The sequence below is a fragment of the Triticum urartu genome, chromosome 1, assembly GCF_003073215.2.
Source record: "Triticum urartu cultivar G1812 chromosome 1, Tu2.1, whole genome shotgun sequence".
NCBI lineage: Eukaryota > Viridiplantae > Streptophyta > Magnoliopsida > Poales > Poaceae > Triticum > Triticum urartu.
The window spans coordinates 306,768,108-306,789,786 of record NC_053022.1 but is presented as its reverse complement, the minus strand read 5'-3'; the positions used below and the strand labels follow the sequence as shown (position 1 = coordinate 306,789,786).

General features: G+C 40.9%; 1 long non-coding RNA gene across 1 annotated transcript; it reads right to left on the bottom strand.

Annotated features, from left to right (window-relative positions):
- Positions 1-1,875: 1,875 nt before the first annotated feature.
- On the bottom strand, positions 1,876-3,792 carry LOC125532835. Its single transcript, XR_007294179.1, has 4 exons — positions 3,198-3,792; positions 2,929-3,068; positions 2,636-2,676; positions 1,876-2,560 (listed from the first exon to the last, which is right to left on the bottom strand). It is a non-coding gene; the product is annotated as an uncharacterized LOC125532835 (long non-coding RNA).
- Between the last annotated feature and the right edge of the window lie 17,887 nt (positions 3,793-21,679).

Sequence of the window (21,679 nt, the reverse complement as noted above, 5' to 3'; positions counted from 1 at the left end):
GAAATGAAGGCGAGGGTTATGGTGCTCCATTGGACAATACAGCATGAAAACGTAACAGTCAGGTCAAATGAACTGAGCTTTTGAACTTCTGGTGGTGCATTTATCTGCTAGACTGTTAAGTTTTATGCCAACCTTCCTTTTATTATATAGTTGTAATTTGTTTTGGTGCGATACAAAATTTATTCTTAACGTGCAGCCACCCCCTGAAGAAAACAGCAAGCCATTTTTGTATAGTGTAGGGTGTTCCCTATATTTGCACTGGTGGCGATCTTTGATGCCGAGTGAATGTAATCTGTGCAATCGCCTTAATAGCCTAGCGTTAGTTTCGGCCTTATTTATTTCCTAGTCTTCTTTTTCCCTGGTTTGCTAGTGGCCGCAACTACCATGGGCCATATACGGGTCGTAGGATCCATGGGTCTCCTACGGGCCGTCGATAAATGGGCCTGTAATCGGTGGGCCTCGGGCCGTCGGATAAATGGGTCTACATGGGCCATAATCGGGCGTAATTGGTATCGGCCCAGCATGGTAACAGGCCGTTAACAGGCCGTAGGACAGCAAAGGCTTAATTATGTCACAGGCATAACGGGTCGTTAATGGGCCAGAATATAGGACGGGCTAGAAACGGCGCAACGGGTTAACAGGCCAGAAACGGGCCGACTCTCGCCATGGGCCGAATTTGGCCCATTAGGGTAACAGGCCAATGACGGGCTAGAAGTAATCGAGGGCCAAAAAGGAGCCCAAGAATGTATGGGCCGTCAATAGGCCGAAAGCTAACACGGGCTGGAAACGGCCCATGTAAATCACGGGCCATTAACGGGTATAAAGAAAATTACTGTTCATTATGGGCTAGACTCACTGTGGGCCTATAATGGGTCGAAAGATACGAAGGCCTCATATGGGCCGAAAGACGTCGTGGGCCATACATGGGCCGAAAGTGAAATGGGTTGGTATTATATTCGACGGCCGACATGACGTTGTTGGGCCGATTTCTTTTAGGGCCTAACGGGTCGTGAGTTAACGGGCCGTAAAATGGGCTATTTGCGAAGAGACCGTTAACAGGCTTTTCATGGGCCAGCCCGTTAACTTTTGACCAAGTCAAACGGGCCGGCTTTGTAAGCTAAATGGGCCACTGTTGGGCCATGCCACGTGTCGACATATCATAGGCGCCTATCTGACCCACTGACGAGCTGACACGTGTTTCGTCTGGCCAATAAGAATTTTACACGTGGAAATTTCCCATTGGTCGGGGCTGTTAACGGGTTATCGGATCCAAAACCCAACCCGATAGCTTAACGGCGTTCCGTTACGGTGGATGCCACGTGTCGGTCACCCTTGACGAAAGCACTTCTGTGACACGCGATTTATCGTCATGGAAGTGGACACTTTCGTGATGATAATTTTGGTAATGTCATGGAACACTTCTACGACAGCACAGGTATGACTATCTTGATTCTGTCATAAATTTGTCATGGATGTACATGCATGACAAAAAAAGCGACCTAATGTGACAAACACGTATCATCACGGAAGTGTATTTTTTTGTAGTGATTCAGCAAGCCATAAGGCCAGTACAACATACTTAACGGATGAAACTTCCATACAAGGAAAGCAAAGCTCGAGTAGTGCATCAGTGTAACTAATATGTAGCCAACATAAAAGTGGGTGCTTATGTGAACCTGAATTCTTATGTTTTACCAAGCAAACTTATTGACCATGTATGTATTCACAGATATACATGAAACCACATTCCCAAAAATTCACCATGTTTAAAATACGAATTCAGAGAGAAATAGAAGCATGTGGTTAATAATGGGATTGCGGCAATCATGTCATTGTTCGTGTATGTCATGTCTCAAGAACATATACACTTGAGATTTTTATTTTGAGCCGAGTACATATTCTAAAGAGACATACAGTTGCATTGGTGCAGCTGAAGCTGCTGACCCTGCCATAAGCTCCCCCGACTGGCCCGAAAGCAGCAAGGTAAATTGCTACATTAGTATATGTATACATGACTACTTCCTTATCATAGCAAACAATCTAAGAATTTAAAATCCAAATGTTGTGATGCACCATTATTTACACAAACAAATATTTCCAGCATCCAAACCAATAAGACTGAAATAATCTAAGAGTACTATCACTACAGAGCAACAATTTCTGAACTTGTTGTCATTCAAAAGTAATAATGGATGGAAACCTATCTTGCAGTGCAAGAGTTAAACTTAGCAGACCTCACAAACCAGACATGAATGCCCTGAGAATGAATTGAGACATACCAGAACCTTTTATGGAGCAGAAAGGAAGATATTGGAGTGACATATGGGTCTGAGCCAGGAACAGGCAACCTTATGTAGTGAAGCCAAAAAAACTACCATAGTCATTCGACATTTATCATCAGAAGGAAGCAACCTTATGCAATGCAGCAATCATAATCAGATTTGTTCGTATGCATAAACAAATACCAAGCAAGCAGTAAAATTAAATGACTATCATCATTGTCCAAACTCGTCATGTGATTAGCTGCCTTGCCAGGCAGACATAGTCAGCTTACTTTTAGCTGCAATCAGAGATAAGATTTGTTAAAACATTCGGTGGCTACATACAAAAAAAGAGGTAGATGAAAATCCCTCACCAAAGGAAGATCTTTGGCCGCTTCAAGAAAGCCTTCTCATTCTGAACAAAACAAGATTACCGTACATCAAAATGGCTGCATTCTGCAATGCTGATTCATGAACTAATGCACTATGCTCAATATCAGAGGTAAACATTTCAATGAAAATAAAAAGATCTGCTACGGGCATCTAAATATCGTGGCATTGGCATCTCACAAGACACTGGATTTCTGTCAAGTGGCTTTCAGGCCATGTCCACTCTGCAAAACAATGGGGAATTGAGCTTGAAAACTGAGAGAGAGGAGAGATGGACCTGTAGGTCATCCACAATTAGTACAATGGCATCCCTCTTCCCTCACTGTATCTTCTTCTCACTCCATCTCTCTCTTTCTGTCTCCTCTTTCTTCTAGAACTTACTGGTCATGGTAGGCGGCACACGCAGTCGGTTGGCAGCTGCAAGAGAGATGTGGCGCGGGATCAGCAAGGAAAATATATGGGAAGAAGAGGAGCACTCCTGATGGCGACTATAGCCAGCACAAAAGCCAAAGGTAACTAAAGGGGTAAAGTGGAGAGGGTGCTTACTGCGGCCTTGCCGGCATCGTCGCTGATGACTTCCCTGTTCCCAACGGTGTCGAGGCTGAGGGCGAGGGAGAAGGGTTGGTAGCCAGAGGAGTGGCCGGTGGTTCCTACCCCTCTCGTCAATGGCGATGCAGGTGCACGCGAGGACAACGACACCGACGCCGGGGATGCCTTGGAATGGAAATGGCCAGTCACTAGCCTTGCTCCTCGCCCTATCGCTCACGCTCACTGTGTCCAGGGGAGGAGGATGGGGACGGCGCTAGGGGAAGCAGCGGATCCCGCGTCTCTCGTCTTCCTCCAGATCTGGGGCTGGCGGCGCGGGGGAGGAGAGAGATGGCTGGGGCGAGGAGTGAGAAGGGGCTAGCAGTGCGGGAGAGGAGACGAGGGAGAGGGAGGCAGACGAGGCGCGGGGAGAGGAGAGGAGCCGGCGGCGGCGGGAAGAGGGGATGCGGGTCGCGGGGGAGACGCCCGGTCAGCCCGCCTGCTGAGCAGCGAGATGGCGAAGAGGAGGGGAAGGCGCGACGGCGAGTGGGCATGGTGGCGGTGCCAGGGGCGGGAGGCGGTAGCGGCGGCGGCTTGGAGAATGGGCTAGGGTTAGGGGATGAGGAGCGGGGGGAAGTGAGGATATGAGGACAGGACGATGTTGTGGGCGCCCTATCGACCCCCCTCTCCTGCGAGGTGAAATGACGAGAATACCCTCGGTGGGGCACGGAATTTACAGGCGGTAGCATGGCGACTCTGAGTGGACGGCCAGGGTCGCTGCGGGCTCGATCGGACGGCCCGGATCGGTCCACCCGGAGATCCGACGGCCAGGACGCGCTAGGGAAGACGATCCGACAGCTGAGAGGGCACATGGCCTGAGATTGCTTCATTTTTCTTCAGACTCTAACAATGGGATGAGAGCCACTCAACATTTTCATTATGGTCTTCTCCTCTTGACCCCCAAAGAATAAGGAAAGAAATAAAACTATTTACACGAGAAAGCTCCCAACAAGCAAAAGAAGAACGAGAAATCTTTTTGGGTTTTCTTTTAATTACTAATACGGGCATGGAAAGTAAACTAGCTAAAAGCTACACTTTTTTGGTTTTTTCTTAAGGTTTTTAAACACACAAGAAGAAGGCTTAGAAAACAAAATAAACTAGCATGGATAGTACAATGAAAAAGTATGAGCACCGACAACTAGAATGAGTGTGTGAACATGAATGTAATGTCGGTGAGAAATACGTACTCCCCCAAGCTTAGGCTTTTGGCCTAAGTTGGTCTATTCCCATAGATTGAAGCTACTCTCTCCGGTGTACTGAGGAGGGTCCTCAGGGTGCCACTGGTTGGCGATCTCCTCCGGATCCCACTGATAAACAGACTGCCGATAAGGGTCAAGTGGTGGCTCAGGCTCAGGCTCTGGGACTTGTGTCAGCCTCCAGTATGCATAAATGGCCTCTGGCAAGATGAGGTACGTGCCTGAAAGTATGTTAAACAAAGAGGGTGTAGGCAAGGTAATAATCTCACAATGAGTTTTATCAAATATCAAATTGTACTTAAGCATGTTCTTCTTATTTTTAATAATAAATTCATGTGCTACCATACTATTATAATCTAGAAAAACAGGGGCAGCAACTTTTCCTCTTTCTCATAATGCCTAATAGGTATCTCAAAGTGTTTAGCAAGGCGCGAAGCAAAGATGCCTCCGAAGATGGGGCCCTTTGTACGGTTCAGACTTAATCGTTTAGCAACAATAGCGCCTAAGCTGAAAGTTGTTTCATGAAACAAAGCATGGCGCAAAATGACAAGATCAGGAGCACTAAGATTTCCACTGTTCCCGCGACCAATTAAGCATCTACTAGCAAATATCGCAAAGTAATGTAGAACAGGAAAATGTATACTAGTAATTCTTGCATCGGAAACTTTCCTCGTTTCCCCTATAGCAATTTTATCAATAAATCCATCCCCATCACTACGATGTGGTTCCTCGATGCTGCCCACAAAGGGTATCTTGCAGACCCGACAAAAATCATGGAGTGACATCTCCTTAACCTCATCATATAAGTGAAACTCCACTGAAGGTGGTGATTTCTTAGCATGGAATTAAAAATTTTGCACGAAAATATTAGTGAGTAGGAGATACTGTTTGCGCTGGTCGTGGAGGAAGACGGCGAGGCCTGCATTCTCAATCGAGTAATAAAAGTCATCGTAAATTCCGGTGGCCCTCAAGAATGCATCAGAAGGCCATTCGCACGGTCGAACCTCCGCAGTGCGAGGAAGATTGTATTTGGGCTTTTTATTCTCCTCATTCTCCTTTACCTTCGAACCCAGGCTTGAGGAGCCTCTCAACAATCTCTTCAACATTTTCTTCCTTTGAAAATTTATGAAATTTTTAGTGACTCAAAATAAAAGTGAACCAAACTTCAACAAGATTGATAGCAACTACTTCCACAAGTCTCTAGAGGCTATATCATGCATTAAAACTACTTTTGACCATATAAATTTAACATGCAAGCTGAAGAACAGGGTCACCTTAGCAGCAAAAATTTGTAATAAATAAAGCACTAGAACAAAAACTAATTGGACCATTGGAGGAGTCACATACCGAAGAACAATCTCCCCAAATAGTTTTGTGAATGGAGCTTTGAGCAAAGAGATCGAAAATGGCAGCAAGATGAGCTAGAACACGGGTTTGAGCTATGGGAGGATTTTTTTGGAGGAAGACGAAGTGAGTGGGTGCTGGAATAAGTGGAGGGGTCCACATGGGGCCCACGAGGCAGGGGGCACGCCCAGGGGGTAGGGCGCGCCCTGTGCCCTCGTGGCCAGACGGTGGGTCCCCCTGGTGTGTTCTCAGTGCCAGATATTCTTAAATATTCTACAAAAAATCATATTCCATTTTCAGGACATTTGGAGAACTTTTATTTCCAGGGTATTTTTTTATTGCAAGGATAATTCAGAAAATAGACAAAAAATACTATTTTGCGTTATTTAATCTAAATAACAGAAAGTAAAATGAGGGTATAGAGATTTGTGCTTTCTAACTTCATCCATCTCATGTCATCAAAAGGAATCCACTAATAAGGTTGATCAAGTCTTGTTAACAAACTCTTTCCGAATCGCATGAAACCGGAGAATTTTCAAATAACACTAGGTTACCTCAATGGGTATATGTATGTCCCCGACAATAAGAATATCATATTTCTTCTTGACAGTAGGAAGAGGGAATTCAAAACCTCCAATGGTAATCGTTGAAAATTTTCCAATAGAATTGATACTGTGGACTTGAGGTTCTTTCCTCGAAAAGTGTACCGTATGCTCATTACCATTAACATGAAAAGTGGCATTTCCTTTGTTGCAATCAATAACAGCCCCTGCAGTATTCAAAAAGGGTCGACCAAGGATAATCGACATACTATCGTCCTCGGGAATATCAAGAATAAGAAAGTTTGTTAAAATAGTAACGTTTGCAACCACAACAGGTACATCCTCACAAATACCGACAGGTATAGCAGTTGATTTATTGGCCATTTCCAAAGATATTTCAGTAGGTGTCAACTAATTCAAATTAATTCTACGATATAAAGAGAGAGGCATAACACTAACACTGGCTCCAAGATCACATAAATCAGTTTTAACATAGTTTCTTTTAATGGAGCATGGTATAGTTGGTACTCCTGGATCTCCTAGTTTCTTTGGTATTCCACCTTTAAAAGTATAATTGGCAAGCATGGTGAAAATTTCAGCTTCTGGTATATTTCTTCTATTTGTAACAATATCTTTCATATACTTAGCATAAGGATTCATTTTAAGTATATCAGTCAAACGCATACGCAAAAAGGTAGGTCTAATCATTTCAGCAAAGCGCTCAAAATCCTCATCATCATTTTTCTTTGATGGTTTAGGAGGAAAAGGCATGGGTTTCTGAACCCATGGTTCTCTTTCTTTACCGTGCTTCCTAGAAACGAAGTCTCTCTTATCATAACGTTGATTCTTTGATTGTGGGTTATCAAGATCAACAGCAGGTTCAATCTCTACATCATTGTTAATGCTAGGTTGAGCATCAACATGAACATCATCATTATCCAGATTGTGTTTCAGCATTAGTAATAGAAATATCATTGGGATTCTCAGGTATGTCAATAACAGGTTCACTAGAAGCATGCAAAGTCCTATCATTTTTATTTTTCTTCTTCTTCGAAGGACCAGGTGCATTAACGTAAGTTCTCTGATAATCTTGCTCAAATCTCTTAGGGTGGCCCTCAAGATACAAAGGTTCTTGAGTCATTCTACCCCCTCTAGTCACAACTCTAACAGCATTATCATTTTTCTTATTATTTAATTCATTGAGCAAATCATCTTGTGCCTTAAGCACTTGTTCTACCTGAGTGGTAACCATAGAAGCATGTTTACTAATAAGTTTAAGGTCACCTTTAACTCTAGACATATAATCACTGAAGTGTTCAATCATATAAGCATTACATTTCAATTGTGTACCAACATAAGCATTGAAGTTTTCTTGTTTAACAATAAAATTATCAAACTCATCCAAACATTGGCTAGCAGACTTATTACGAGGAATATCACCTTCATCAAATCCATAGAGAGAATTTACCTTTACTACCTGTGTCGGGTTATCAAGACCATGTATTTCTTCAACAGGTGGTAAATTCTTAACATCTTCAGCTTTAATACCTTTTTCTTTCATAAATTTCTTTGCCTCTTGCATGTCTGCAGGACTGAGAAATAGAATACCCCTTTTCTTCGGAGTTGGCTTAGGAGTTGGTTCAGGAAGTGTCCAATCATTATCATTACTCAATATATTATTCAAAAGCAATTCAGCTTGCTCAACAGTTCTTTCCCTGGAAACACAACCAGCACAACTATCCAGATGGTCTCTGGAAGCATCGGTTAGTCCATTATAAAAGATATCAAGTATTTCATTTTTCTTGAGAGGATGATCAGGCAAAGCATTAATGTATTGGAGAAGCCTCCCCCAAGTTTGTGGGAGACTCTCTTCTTCAATTTGCACAAAATTATATATTTTCCTTAAGGCAGCTTGTTTCTTATGTGCGGTGAAATATTTAGTAGAGAAATAATAAATCATATCCTCGGGACTATGCACAAAACCAGGAGCAAGAGAATTAAACCATGTTTTGGCATCACCCTTCAATGGGAACGGAAATAACTTAAGGATATAGTAGTAACGAATTTTTTCCTCATGAGTGAATAGGGTGGCTATATCATTCAATTTAGTAAGATGTGCCACAACAGTTTCAGATTCATAGGCATAAAAAGGATTAGATTCAACTAAAGTAATTAACTCAGGATCTACAGAGAAATTATAATCCTTATCAGAAATACAGATAGGTGAAGTAGTAAAAGCAGGGGCATATTTCATTCTAGCATTCAAAGTCTTTTCTTTCAGCTTAGCTAACAGTTTCTTAAAATCATATCTATCTTTGCAAGCAAAAAGGTCTCTAGCAGTTTCTTCATCCAGAACATAACCCTCAGGCACATCAGTCAATTCATATCTAGGTGGAGAATCTTCATCATCACTTTCATCAATACTATCTGTTTCAATAATTTCATTTTCACTAACCCTAGCAATTTGTTCATCAAGAAATTCACCTAATGGCACAGTACTATCAAGCATAGAAGTAGTTTCATCATAAGCATCATGCATAGCAGAAATGGCATCATCAATAACATGCGACATATCAGAATCAATAACAGGTGTAGGTGTCGCAAATCTATTATATATAAAAAGTACTTTATGGGTAACCAAAAAAGAGAATTATTCTAGAAATTACCACAAAAATTAGAAACATCTGACCATTTATTTGATAGATAATTTTTTTTACAGCCGTTCGATCTAGGTAGAGAGAAAATAATTACCCACCTTTGCCATTACATATCCTACCAGGGTTTTTTTTACGATCTATAATGGGTGGACGAATAGCCTTCATTAACTTATCTCATATTGCCCATAAAAGAATTCCTCTTACCCCTTCAATCTGATCTCTGTAGGTAGCAAAAAGGTCACGGAAAGAAAACTAAACGCTGCCGCCGCCGCGTTCACGGATGAGATCCACGGGGGCCCAATCATCAGTATGTGTAGAACTCAAAACGAGGACGAGCGACCGATCCAGACGGGGATGGCCAGAAGTTGGAGCACCAGGACGACGAACGGGGATGGCCAAAAGTAAGTACGCCTTGATTAATCAGTTATCTACACATGTATTAGATATTTGTGCGTGCTGGGTGCTAGCCGGAGCGCCTGCATGATTGGTTGGGGAGTTGGGTAGAGAATAAATTATTGTTGATTATTCGGTTGAGATCAGACCTCCTCACATGTATGCATGCATGCATGCCACCGTCCTAACACAGACGCCCCCGTCCTGATCAATCAAAGATATTTTTCCCATGCACACAGGACATAACCCATATATAGCTATTTAATAGCATGTGATAGGTACGCTAGCTTTATCAGTTTATGTACAATACAAGATTCAATGTCTAGACTTCTATATATTTCTTTAGCAGTTTGATTCTGGAAAAAAAAACTAGCAACTAAAAATGGATTTGCAACTCTCTTGATAGGTCAGTCTAAAAAAACTCAGATTTGCTGCCCTCTTAATAGGTGATTCCAAAACAAAACTCTCTTAATAGATAGGACAAGAAAATGTGTCATTTATTTTTATTGGTTTGGAGGTAGCTAACCGGTGATGCCGAGCTGTATCTATTATATACTGCTCCCTCCAATCCAACAGAGTACATATGGCTTCTAAATGAGGTCACATTCAACGACACATAACATAAATTCTTTGGCACTATCTGTAATTTATGATTAGTATTTTACAAGGGATAGCCGTTGTACGACACCATGATTTTTCCATCTGACACATAACAAGTTCTTTGAGGGCTACATGATGTAGTGCCCGTCCAGATTTTGTGATTTAGCATTGAAAATATTTAATACTGCATGCAGGCATGCCTTGAGAAAACTCACCTCGAGAGCAAAATTGGTCCAGGAGCAAGAGAAAAAAGAGTTGGCTGGAGTTAGTCAATTGTTTGGAGTACAGCGTGTGCATGCAATTTGATGAGTTGCAGCTGTCGTAAAGAACCATATGACTCCATCGACACGCACCACCAAGCTGGATATATGAATGAGCCAGCGTGCCCGGGCACATCAGCTCTTTGAGGCTGCACCATACCTTTGCACATCCACGAACGACAATGGGGCTCTCAGAAGATTCACCTTGATTATCCATGTGAGTTTCAACATCTAGATTATTTCTAAAATTTTCTTATGCTGCAAGCAGAGTAAGGGAGGCTCCAGCGGTGTAGCGATGTGTGACGTGGTCAAAGTTTTTCATATTTTCCCTTTGCATTTTTCTAGATTTGGAAGTGCGGTTGTATTTTGGGGAAATTGCTTATGCGTTCTTTAGTGTTTTCAACAGCACCAACAATTAATAGGAAATCCATCCTCTCACATATTTTCAATGTCTGTCTGTATGGTTTCTTCTTGATGCCTTGCAAATTAAGTCCTACCCAGAGGCGCGGGAAACATCTTTTCACCTATTTTTTTTGTGCAGACCAACCTATATAAATCCCTGGCAAGGAAAATACTTTCTCGACTTGCCAATGTTAAAACAAAGAACACAAATTTCTTATAGATGACAACTTTCTAGACTTCTTTAGAGGCAGGATGCAAATAAACTTGGGAGACACTACTACAAGATTGCATATTTGAAGCTGTGAAACCATAAACAACAGAAGATAAAACCTAAATGGTCATCCTTGCACACTTTGAATATGACACATTAAAAAAATAGGCACACATATATTCTAAGCATCCTCACATCTGACATCATTACATGTGTTACAAGAAAACAATGCATCTATCCATTATATATTGCTCCCTCCCATCCAAATTAATTGGTGCAACCTCTATACACAGAGTACATATGGCTTCTAAAAGACGTCACATTCAACGACACATACCGAAAATTCCTTTGCACTATCTATAGTTTATGATTAGAATTTTACATGGAATAGGCCGATACCTTGATTTTCCATCTGAGACAGAAGCATCCATAGTTTAGTGACATGTGAAACAAAGATATGGGAGGTTACGGTTTTGCAAAATAAGAAAGAAGATATAGCAGGTTATGTGATACGAAAGTATGACACGTACGATGCACTTCCTTCATCTTTGAAGAAATATCCTAATGAAATAAAATCCTTCGATGCTTCCTTGGTCTGCTGAATCCACACGAGGGGAACACACTAAAGTTCCACATAACAAGTTCTTTGAGGCTATGATAACTCACAAGTATAGGGGATCAATTGTAGCCTCTTTCGATAAGTAAGAGTGTCGAACCCAACGAGGAGCTAAAGGTAGAACAAATATTCCCTCAAGTTCTATCGACCACCGATACAACTCTACGCACGCTTAACGTTCGCTTTAACAAGAACAAGTATGAAACTAGAAGTACTTTGTAGGTATTTTTGGGTAAGCTTGCAAGAAAGTAAAGAGCATGAGAATAAAAACTAGGGGCTGCTAACATAAAGACACAACTAAATTACTTTTAGTAGAGAGCTTGTTGTTACGAGAAAGTTATTTGTCCCTAGACAATCGATAACTAGACCAGCAATCATTATTGCAATTTTATTTGAAGGAGAGGCATAAGCTAACATACTTTCTCTACTTGGATCATATGCACTTATGATTAGAACTCTAGCAAGCATCCGCAACTACTAAAGATCATTAAGGTAAAACCCAACCATAGCATTAAAGTATCGAGTCCCCTTTATCCCATACGCAAACAACCTACTTACTCGGGTCTGTGCTTCTGTCACTCACGCCACCCACCATAAGAAAATCATGAACATATTGCAAACCCTACAGCGGGAATCCCTCACGCTTGCGTGACACAGAGAGCACCATAGGACAACATCAATAATAAAACATGCAACTCAAACCAATCTTGATCATCAAATAGCCCATAGGACAAAACGTATCTACTCAAACATCATAGGATAGCCATACATCATTGAGAAATAATATATAGCGTTGAGCACCGTGTTTAAGTAGAGATTACAACGGGTAAGAGAGAGGTTACACCGTTGCATAGAGGGGGGAAGAGTTGGTGATGATGGAGGTGAAGTTCTTGGTGAAGATGGCGGTGATGATGATGGCCCCGGCAGCACTTCGGCGCCACCGGAAGCAAGGGGGAGAGGGCCCCCTTCTTCTTCTTCTTCCTTGACCTCCTCCCTAGATGGGAGAAGGGTTTCCCCTCTGGTCCTTGGCTCCCATGGCATGGGAGGGGCGAGAGCCCCTCCGAGATTGGATCTATCTCTCTGTTTCTCTCTGTTCCTGCGTTCTGTTCTGACTCTGTTTCACCGTTTCGTGTATATATGAAGATCCGTAACTCCGATTGGCCTGAAACCTTCGCCGTGATTTTTTTCCGAAAATTAGCTTTCTTGCGGCAAAAGAAGAGCGTCAACCGCCTTACGGGTGGCTCACGAGGGTAAGGGGCGCGCCCCCCTGCCTCGTGGCCACCTCGGGCACCGTCTCGCATGGATTTTTCTTCCGGAATTTTCCAAATATTCCAAAAATAAGATCATTCCGTTTTTATCCCGTTTGGACTCCATTTGATATGGATATTCTGCGAAACCAAAAACATGCAACATACAGGAACTGGCACTGGGCACTGGATCAATATGTTAGTCCCAAAAATAATATAAAAAGTTGCCAAAAAGTATATGAAAGTTGAATAATATTGGCATGGAACAATCAAAAATTATAGATACGACGGAGACGTATCAGCATTCCCAAGCTTAATTCCTGCTCGTCCTCGAGTAGGTAAATGATAAAAAAGATAATTTTTGATGTGGAATGCTACCTAGCATAATCTTGATCATGTATCTAATCATGGCATGAATATTAAGACACGAATGATTCAAAGCAATAGTCTATCATTTGACGTAAAAACAATAATACTTCAAGCCTACTAATAAAGCAATCATGTATTTTCAAAATAACATGGCCAAAGAAAGTTATCCCTACAAAATCATATAGTCTGGCTATGCTCCATCTTCACCACACAAAATATTCAAATCATGCACAACCCCGATGACAAGCCAAGCAATTGTTTCATACTTTTGACGTTCTCAAACATTTTCAACTTTCACGCAATACATGAGCATGAGCCATGGACATAGCACTATAGGTGGAATGGAATACGATGGTGGAGGAGACAAAAAGGAGAAGATAGTCTTACATCAACTAGGCGTATCAACGGGCTATGGAGATGCCCGTCAATAGATATCAATGTGAGTGAGTAAGGATTGCCATGCAACGGATGCACTAAGAGCTATAAGTGTATGAAAGCTCAAACTGAAACTAAGTGGGTGTGCATCCAACTTGCTTGCTCATGAAGACCTCGGGCATTTGAGGAAGCCCATCATCGGAATATACAAGCCAAGTTCTATAATGAAAATTCCCACTAGTATATGAAAGTGATAACTCAAGAGACTCTCTATATGGAGGATCATGGTGCTACTCTGAAGCACAAGTGTGGTAAAAGGATAGTAACATTGCCCCTTCTCTCTTTTTCTCTCATTTTTTTATTTTCCTTTTTTTATATATTTTTATTTTGGTCGGCTTCTTTGGCCTCTCTTTTTTTATTTGGGCTTCTTTGGCCTCTTATTTTTCATAAAGTCCGGAGTCTCATCCCGACTTGTGGGGGAATCATAGTCTCCATCATCCTTTCCTCACTAGGGCAATGCTCTAATAATGATGATCATCACACTTTTATTTACTTACAAATCAATATTACAACTCGATATCTAGAACAAAGATATGACTCTATATGAATGCCTCCGGCGGTGTACCGGGATGTGCAATGATCTAGCGTAGCGATGACATCAAAAAAGGGACAAGCCATGAAAACATCATGCTAGCTATCTTAGGATCATGCAAAGCAATATGACAATGAATGTTGGAGTCATGTATATGATGATGATGGAAGTTGCACGGCAATATATCTCGGAATGGCTATGGAAATGCCATGATAGGTAGGTATGGTGGCTGTTTTGAGGAAGGTATATGGTGGGTTTATGGTACCTGCGAAAGTTGCGCGGTACTAGAGAGGCTAGCAATGGTGGAAGGGTGAGAGTGCGTATAATCCATGGACTCAACATTAGTCATAAAGAACTCACATACTTATTGCAAAAATCTATTAGTTATCGAAACAAAGTACTATGCGCACGCTCCTAGGGGGATATATTGGTAGGAAAAGACCATCGCTCGTCCCCGACCGCCACTCATAAGGAAGATAATCAATAAATAAATCATGCTCCGACTTCATCACATAACGGTTCACCATACGTGCATGCTACGGGAATCACAAACTTCAACACAAGTATTTCTACAATCCACAACCACCCAGTAGCATGACTCTAATATCACCATCTTTATATCGCAAAACTATTGCAAGGAATCAAACATATCATATTCAGCGATTTACAAGTTTTATGTAGGATTTTATGACTAACCATGTGAATGACCAGTTCCTGTCATCTCTCTAAATAGATATAAGTGAAGCACGAGAGTTTAATTCTTTCTACAAAAGATATGCCCACGCTCTAACAAATATAAGTGAAGGAAAAGAGCATTCTACAAATGACGGTTGTCTATGTAAAGAGAAACAGGCTCCAAGCTTCAAATGATATAAGTGAAGCACATGAAGCATTCTATAAAGCCATACTCAAAAGATATAAGTGAAGTGCAAAGAGCATTCTATAAATCAACCAAGGACCATCTCATACCAGCATGGTGCATAAAAGAAAAATAAAAACCTAAATGCAAAAGACGCTCCAAGATTTGCACATATCACATGATTGAAACGAATCCGAAAACATACCGATATTTGTTGAAGAAAGAGGGGATGCCTTCCCAGCATCCCCAAGATTAGACGCTTGAGTCTCCTTGAATATTTACTTGGGGTGCCTCGGGCATCCCCAAGCTTGAGCTCTTGCCTCTCTTCCTTCTTCTCACATCGAAACCTTCTCAATCATCGAACACTTCATCCACACAAAACTTCAACAGAAAACTCGGTAAGATCCGTTAGTATAATAGAGCAAATTACTACTCTAAGTACTATTGAAAACCAATTCATATTTTTTTTGCATTGTGTCTACTGTAATATAGCTTTTTCATGGCTTAATCCACTGATATTAATTGATAGTTTCATCAAAACAAGCAAACTATGCATCAAAAACAGAATCTGTCTAAAACAGAACAGTCTGTAGCAATCTGAACATTCACCATACTTATGATACTGGAAAAATTCTGCCAAAATTAGGCAAAATAAACAATTTGTATAGAAAGACATTACAAAAAGAATCAGAACCATTTGACGTTCCAGTAAAAAACTAAAAATCACGCACTATAGCCAAAGTTTATGTGCTGCACCGTACAAACCAACAAGCATCGTAAACATCCTAAAGGCAAACCTTGGCACATTATTTTTATAATACAATGGAATTGTACAAGGGGATAATTATTTTTTATTGAAAAAGTTTCTGTAATCAAGATTCACAAAGTTTCTGTGAGCATGAACAAAGTTCAAGGCTAGCTCCCACTTCAACAATGCTCGTCTTTCTCACTTTCACTTTCCTTTTTCGAAAAAGTTTTGGGTTCCCCTCTTTATTTTTGTTGTTTTTAAACTATATGAAATCACTAAACATAAATAAATGACTCTCTACAACTTCCGGGTTGTCTCCCTGGCAGCGCTTTCTTTAAAGCCATTAAGCTAGGCATATTGTGCTCTAGTAATGGATCCACCCGGATCCCAAGGTATATCAAAGCCAATTTTAATTAACAATGATTTGTAATTTAGTAGTGAGCACAAAACAACATATATCAAGTGATGACGAAGTCTAACTCTCTTCCTATGCATCAGCATGTCATAAAAGAACAATTCATGCACACATAGTAAAGGCCAATGCATAGTATAAACAGTTTCTTGCAATTTTGTCATGTGGGAAACATAGAGAGGTGGAGATATAGTTCCTCTCTCATAATAATTGCAAGTAGGAGCAGCAAGCACATGCATATTATATCTATCAAAATCATCATGTGCAACGGTAAAAGGCAACCCATCAATGTAATCCTTAATAAGTGCAAACTTCTCCGATATAGTGTAGTCAGGAGAATTCAAAAAGATAATAGGACTATCATGTGTGGGTGCAATAGCAAAAATTTCATTCATAACATAAGGAACGATAGCAAGTTCATCTCCATAAGCATAATTCATATTGGCATCTTGGCCACAAGCATAGCAAGCATCATCGAATAGGGATATTTCAAGAGAATCAATGGGATCATAGCAATCATCATAGCAATCATCCTTCGGTAAGCACGAAGGGGAATTAAACAATGTATGAGTTGAAGAGTTACTCTCATTAGAAGGTGGGCACGGGTGATCAATCCGCTCTTCCTCCTTTTGTTCTTTGCTCTCCTCCTCATCTTTTTCATCCAATGAGCTCACAGTTTCATCAATTTCTTCTTCCATAGATTCCTGCAAAATATTAGTCTCTTCTTGGACAGCGGAGACTTTCTCAATAAGTGCATTAATATAGGCATTATATTCATAATTCTCATAACAATATTTAAGGATAGCTAAATTTTTAGATCTATAACAAGAATCATCAAAATCCTCAAACTCTTTAAACATGGATTCAATTTCATAAGCACCCATAAAAGCAACAAATTCTTCTATTTGTTCCACATCATAGTAATCGTATATACCATTAGCATAAGAAGCTAAGGTTTCATTATCATTAAATTTGCATGAAAAGGGAAGGTGTGGAGCATTCATCCTAGAGCAACAAGTATAATCATATTCCGAGCATAGTTGTCTAGCATACCACTTCAATGTATAAATTTGATCCCATAATAGTTTCCCTTGAGTTAAGCAATAATCCCTAAAGTATTCACGTTGATCCAACATTACTCCCATTACCAAATTGAATGAGGTTTTCTCAGGATTATCAAAGTGGTACATAATATTTTTCACATATTGAGCACTGAGGGTTTTAGGAGGTTCCTCATCTCCATGAGTAGCAAGTACACCTAATTTTTTTGGTATTTCGTGTTCCATATCCATAACTAAAGATAGAGAACAAATAAGAACAGCAAATAAAAATTACTTAGTGATAAAAGCAAACAAGCACACACGAGAATATTCACCCCACGCTATGACTCCCCGGCAATGGGGCCAGAAAAAGGTCTTGATAACCCACAAGTATAGGGGATCAATTGTAGCCTCTTTCGATAAGTAAGAGTGTCGAACCCAATGAGGAGCTAAAGGTAGAACAAATATTCCCTCAAGTTCTATCGACCACCGATACAACTCTACGCACGCTTAACGATTGCTTTACCTAGAACAAGTATGAAACTAGAAGTACTTTGTAGGTGTTTTTGGGTAAGCTTGCAAGAAAGTAAAGAGCACGAGAATAAAAACTAGGGGCTGCTAAGATAAAGACACAACTAAATTAGTTTTAGTAGAGAGCTTGTTGTTACGAGAAAGTTATTTGTCCCTAGGCAATCGATAACTAGACCAGTAATCATTATTGCAATTTTATTTGAGGGAGAGGCATAAGCTAACATACTTTCTCTACTTGGATCATATGCACTTATGATTGGAACTCTAGCAAGCATCCACAATTACTAAAGATCACTAAGGTAAAACCCAACCATAGCATTAAAGTATCAAGTCCCCTTTATCCCATACGCAAACAACCTACTTACTCGGGTCTGTGCTTCTATCACTCACGCCACCCACCATAAGCAAATCATGAACATATTGCAAACCCTACAGCGGGAATCCCTCACGCTTGCGCGACACGGAGAGCACCATAGGACAACACCAATAATAAAACATGCAACTGAAACCAATCTTGATCATCAAATAGCCCATAGGACAAAACGGATCTACTCAAACATCATAGGATAGCCATACATCATTGGGAAATAATATATAGTGTTGAGCACCATGTTTAAGTAGAGATTACAGTGAGTAAGAGAGAGGTTACACCGCTGCATAGAGGGGGGAAGAGTTGGTGATGATGGCAGTGAAGTTGTTGGTGAAGATGGCGGTGATGATGATGGCCCCGGCAGCGCTCCGGCGCCACCGGAAGCAAGGGGGAAGAGGGCCCCCCTTCTTCTTCTTCTTCCTTGACCTCCTCCCTAGATGGGAGAAGGGTTTCCCTCTGGTCCTTGGCTCCCATGGCGTGGGAGGGGCGAGAGCCCCTCCGAGATTGGATCTATCTCTCTGTTTCTCTCTGTTCCTGCGTTCTGTTCTGGCTCTGTTTCACCGTTTCGTGTATATATGGAGATCCATAACTCCGATTGGCCTGAAACCTTCGCCGTGATTTTTTTCTTCTGAAAAATAGCTTTCTTGCGGCAAAAGAAGAGCGTCAACTGCCTTACAGGTGGCTCACGAGGGGAGGGGGCGCGCCCAGGGGGGCAGGCGCGCCCCCCTGCCTCGTGGCCACCTCGGGCACCGTCTCGCGTGGATTTTTCTTTTGGAATTTTCCAAATATTCCAAAAATAAGCTCAGTCCATTTTTATCCCGTTTGGACTCCGTTTGATATGGATATTCTGCGAAACCAAAAACATGCAACAGACAGGAACTGGCACTGGGCACTGGATCAATATGTTAGTCCCAAAAATAATATAAAAAGTTGCCAAAAAGTATATGAAAGTTGAATAATATTGGTATGGAACAATAAAAAATTATAGATACGACGGAGACGTATCAGGCTACATGATGTAGTGCCCGTCCAGCTTTTGTGAAATATGTAATCGTTACGTAGAAAATTTTGCCCAGCGAATGAGCGGGTCGATGCTTAATTGTTTTAAATATGTGCAGCATAAGTAATACATTACTAATATATGAGGAATATTAACAAAAAATGAATCAAGATTTGTTTCGGCTACATCCTCCTCTAGCTTTTAAATTTATATCGCAAATACAAAATAGGAAAATAACCAAACGAACCATAAGATCAAAAATTAAATTTTTTAACAAATATCTAATGTGATACAAAATTCATCAATATTAAAGTATATGAGAAGCTAACTATAATAAGAACGGTAATTTGGTGAACCTTTTTCAATAAATGAAGCACAACATCTAGATCTGCATACCTATATCCATAATTGTGTTGTGGACCCTTGATCTCTATGCCAATAGTAGTTTTAATTTTCCAAGTCCCATGCGTCAATTTCTATTTTCATCCCTCAACCATTATTTTGTTGTACAAGTCGTATATCTGTAAAGGCAATCAGATTTGGTTTCATTTGTTCATTAGAACAAAAATATATATGTTACAATTAATAAACTTTATTAAATACTAGCCCGCGCATCGAGCGGGCCACTTTGCTGGTTTACTCATAACAGAAGGTGAATCAAGTGCAGAGCTAGATGGCAGTTCCTTACCTCCCCTCGTAGTTGAGGGAAAAATCTTGGTCCTTTCATCTTTCAAGTTCCTCATAGTGATCAACAGATATAAATCCCAAGTGACTCAAAGAATAGAGCTATGCTCCCCGGCAACGGTGCCAGAAAATAGTCTTGATAACCCACAAGTATAGGGGATCGCAACAGTTTTTGACGGTAGAGTATTCAACCCAAATTTATTGATTCGGCACAAGGGGAGCCAAAGAATATTCTCAAGTATTAGCAGTTGAGTTGTCAATTCAACCACACCTGAAAGACTTAATATATGCAGCAAAGTATTTAGTAGCAAACTACTATGGAAGTAACGGTAATGGTGGCAAAAGTAATAGTAGCAGTCTTTGTAGCGATCGTAACAGTGGCAACAGAAAAGTAACTAAGCAAAGATCAATATGTGAAAAGCTCGTAGGCAATGGATCAGTGATGGATAATTATATCATATGTGATTCCTTATGCAACAGTTATAACATAGGGTGACACAGAACTAGCTCCAGTTAATCAATGTAATGTAGGCATGTATTCCGAATATAGCCATACGTGCTTATGGAAAAGAACTTGCATGACATCTTTTGTCCTACCCTCCCGTGGCAGTGGGGTCCTATTGGAAACTAAGGGATATTAAGTCCTCCTTTTAATAGAGTACCGGACCAAAGCATTAACACTTAGTGAATACATGAACTCCTCAAACTACGGTCATCACCGGGAGTGGTCCCGATTATTGTCACTTTGGGGTTGTCGGATCATTACACATAGTAGGTGACTATTGACTTGCAAGATAGGATCAAGAACTCACATATATTCATGAAAACATAATAGGTTCAGATCTGAAATCATGGCACTCGGGCCCTAGTGACAAGCATTAAGCATAGCAAAGTCATAGCAACATCAATCTTAGAACATAATGGATACTAGGGATCAAACCCTAACAAAACTAACTCGATTACATGGTAAATATCATCCAACCCATCACCGTCCAGCAAGCCTACGATGGGATTACTCACGCATAGCGGTGAGCATCATGAAATTGGTGATGGAGGATGGTTGATGGTGATGATGGCGACGGATTCCCCTCTCTGGAGCCCCGAACGGACTCCAGATCAGCCCTCCCGGGGAAGATTAGGGCTTGGCGGTAGCTCCGTATCGTAAAACGCGATGAATCCTTCTCTCTGATTTTTTTCTCTCCGAACGTGAATATATGGAGTCGGAGTTGGGTCGGTGGAGTCCCAGTGGGCCCACGAGGCAGGGGGCGCGCCCAAGGGGGTAGGGCGCGCCCCCACCCTCGTGGCCAGGGTGTGGGCCCCCTTCGGTTGATTCTTTCGCCAGTATTTTTTGTTAATTCCAAAATGTGTCTCCGTGAAGTTTCAGGTCATTCCGAGAACTTTCATTTCTACAGAAAAATAACACCATGGCAATTCTGCTACAAACAGCGTCAGTCCGGGTTAGTTCCATTCAAATCATGCAAGTTAGAGTCCAAAACAAGGGCAAAAGTGTTTGGAAAAGTAGATACGTTGGAGACGTATCAGGTCACTTTTGATATCAATGGTAATGAACATACGGTGCACTTTCCAAAGAAACAATTCCAAGTGAATGGTATTAATGTTATTGAAAAATCTTCGACACTCACTATTGGAAGTTTACAACTACCTCTACCTACTGCCAAAAACAAATATGAGATGCTTATTGTTGGGGACATGCATATCCTCGTTGAGGTAACTTAGTGTTCTACGAAAGTACTTCGGTTTCATGCTAATCAAAGGTGGTTGTTAATAAGACTTCATCGACCTTATTAATGGATCATTTTTGAGAGGTATGAAGTTGATGAATTTAGTAAGCACAAACTTATGCTCCCAACTTTTGTTTTCTGTTTTTCTTGTTTAAATAATATAAAATGCCATGTTTTGTCTATTTTCTGAATTTCCCGTGCAATAAAAAATAACCCAAAATAAATGTTCTCAAAATGCCTTGAAAATTTAATA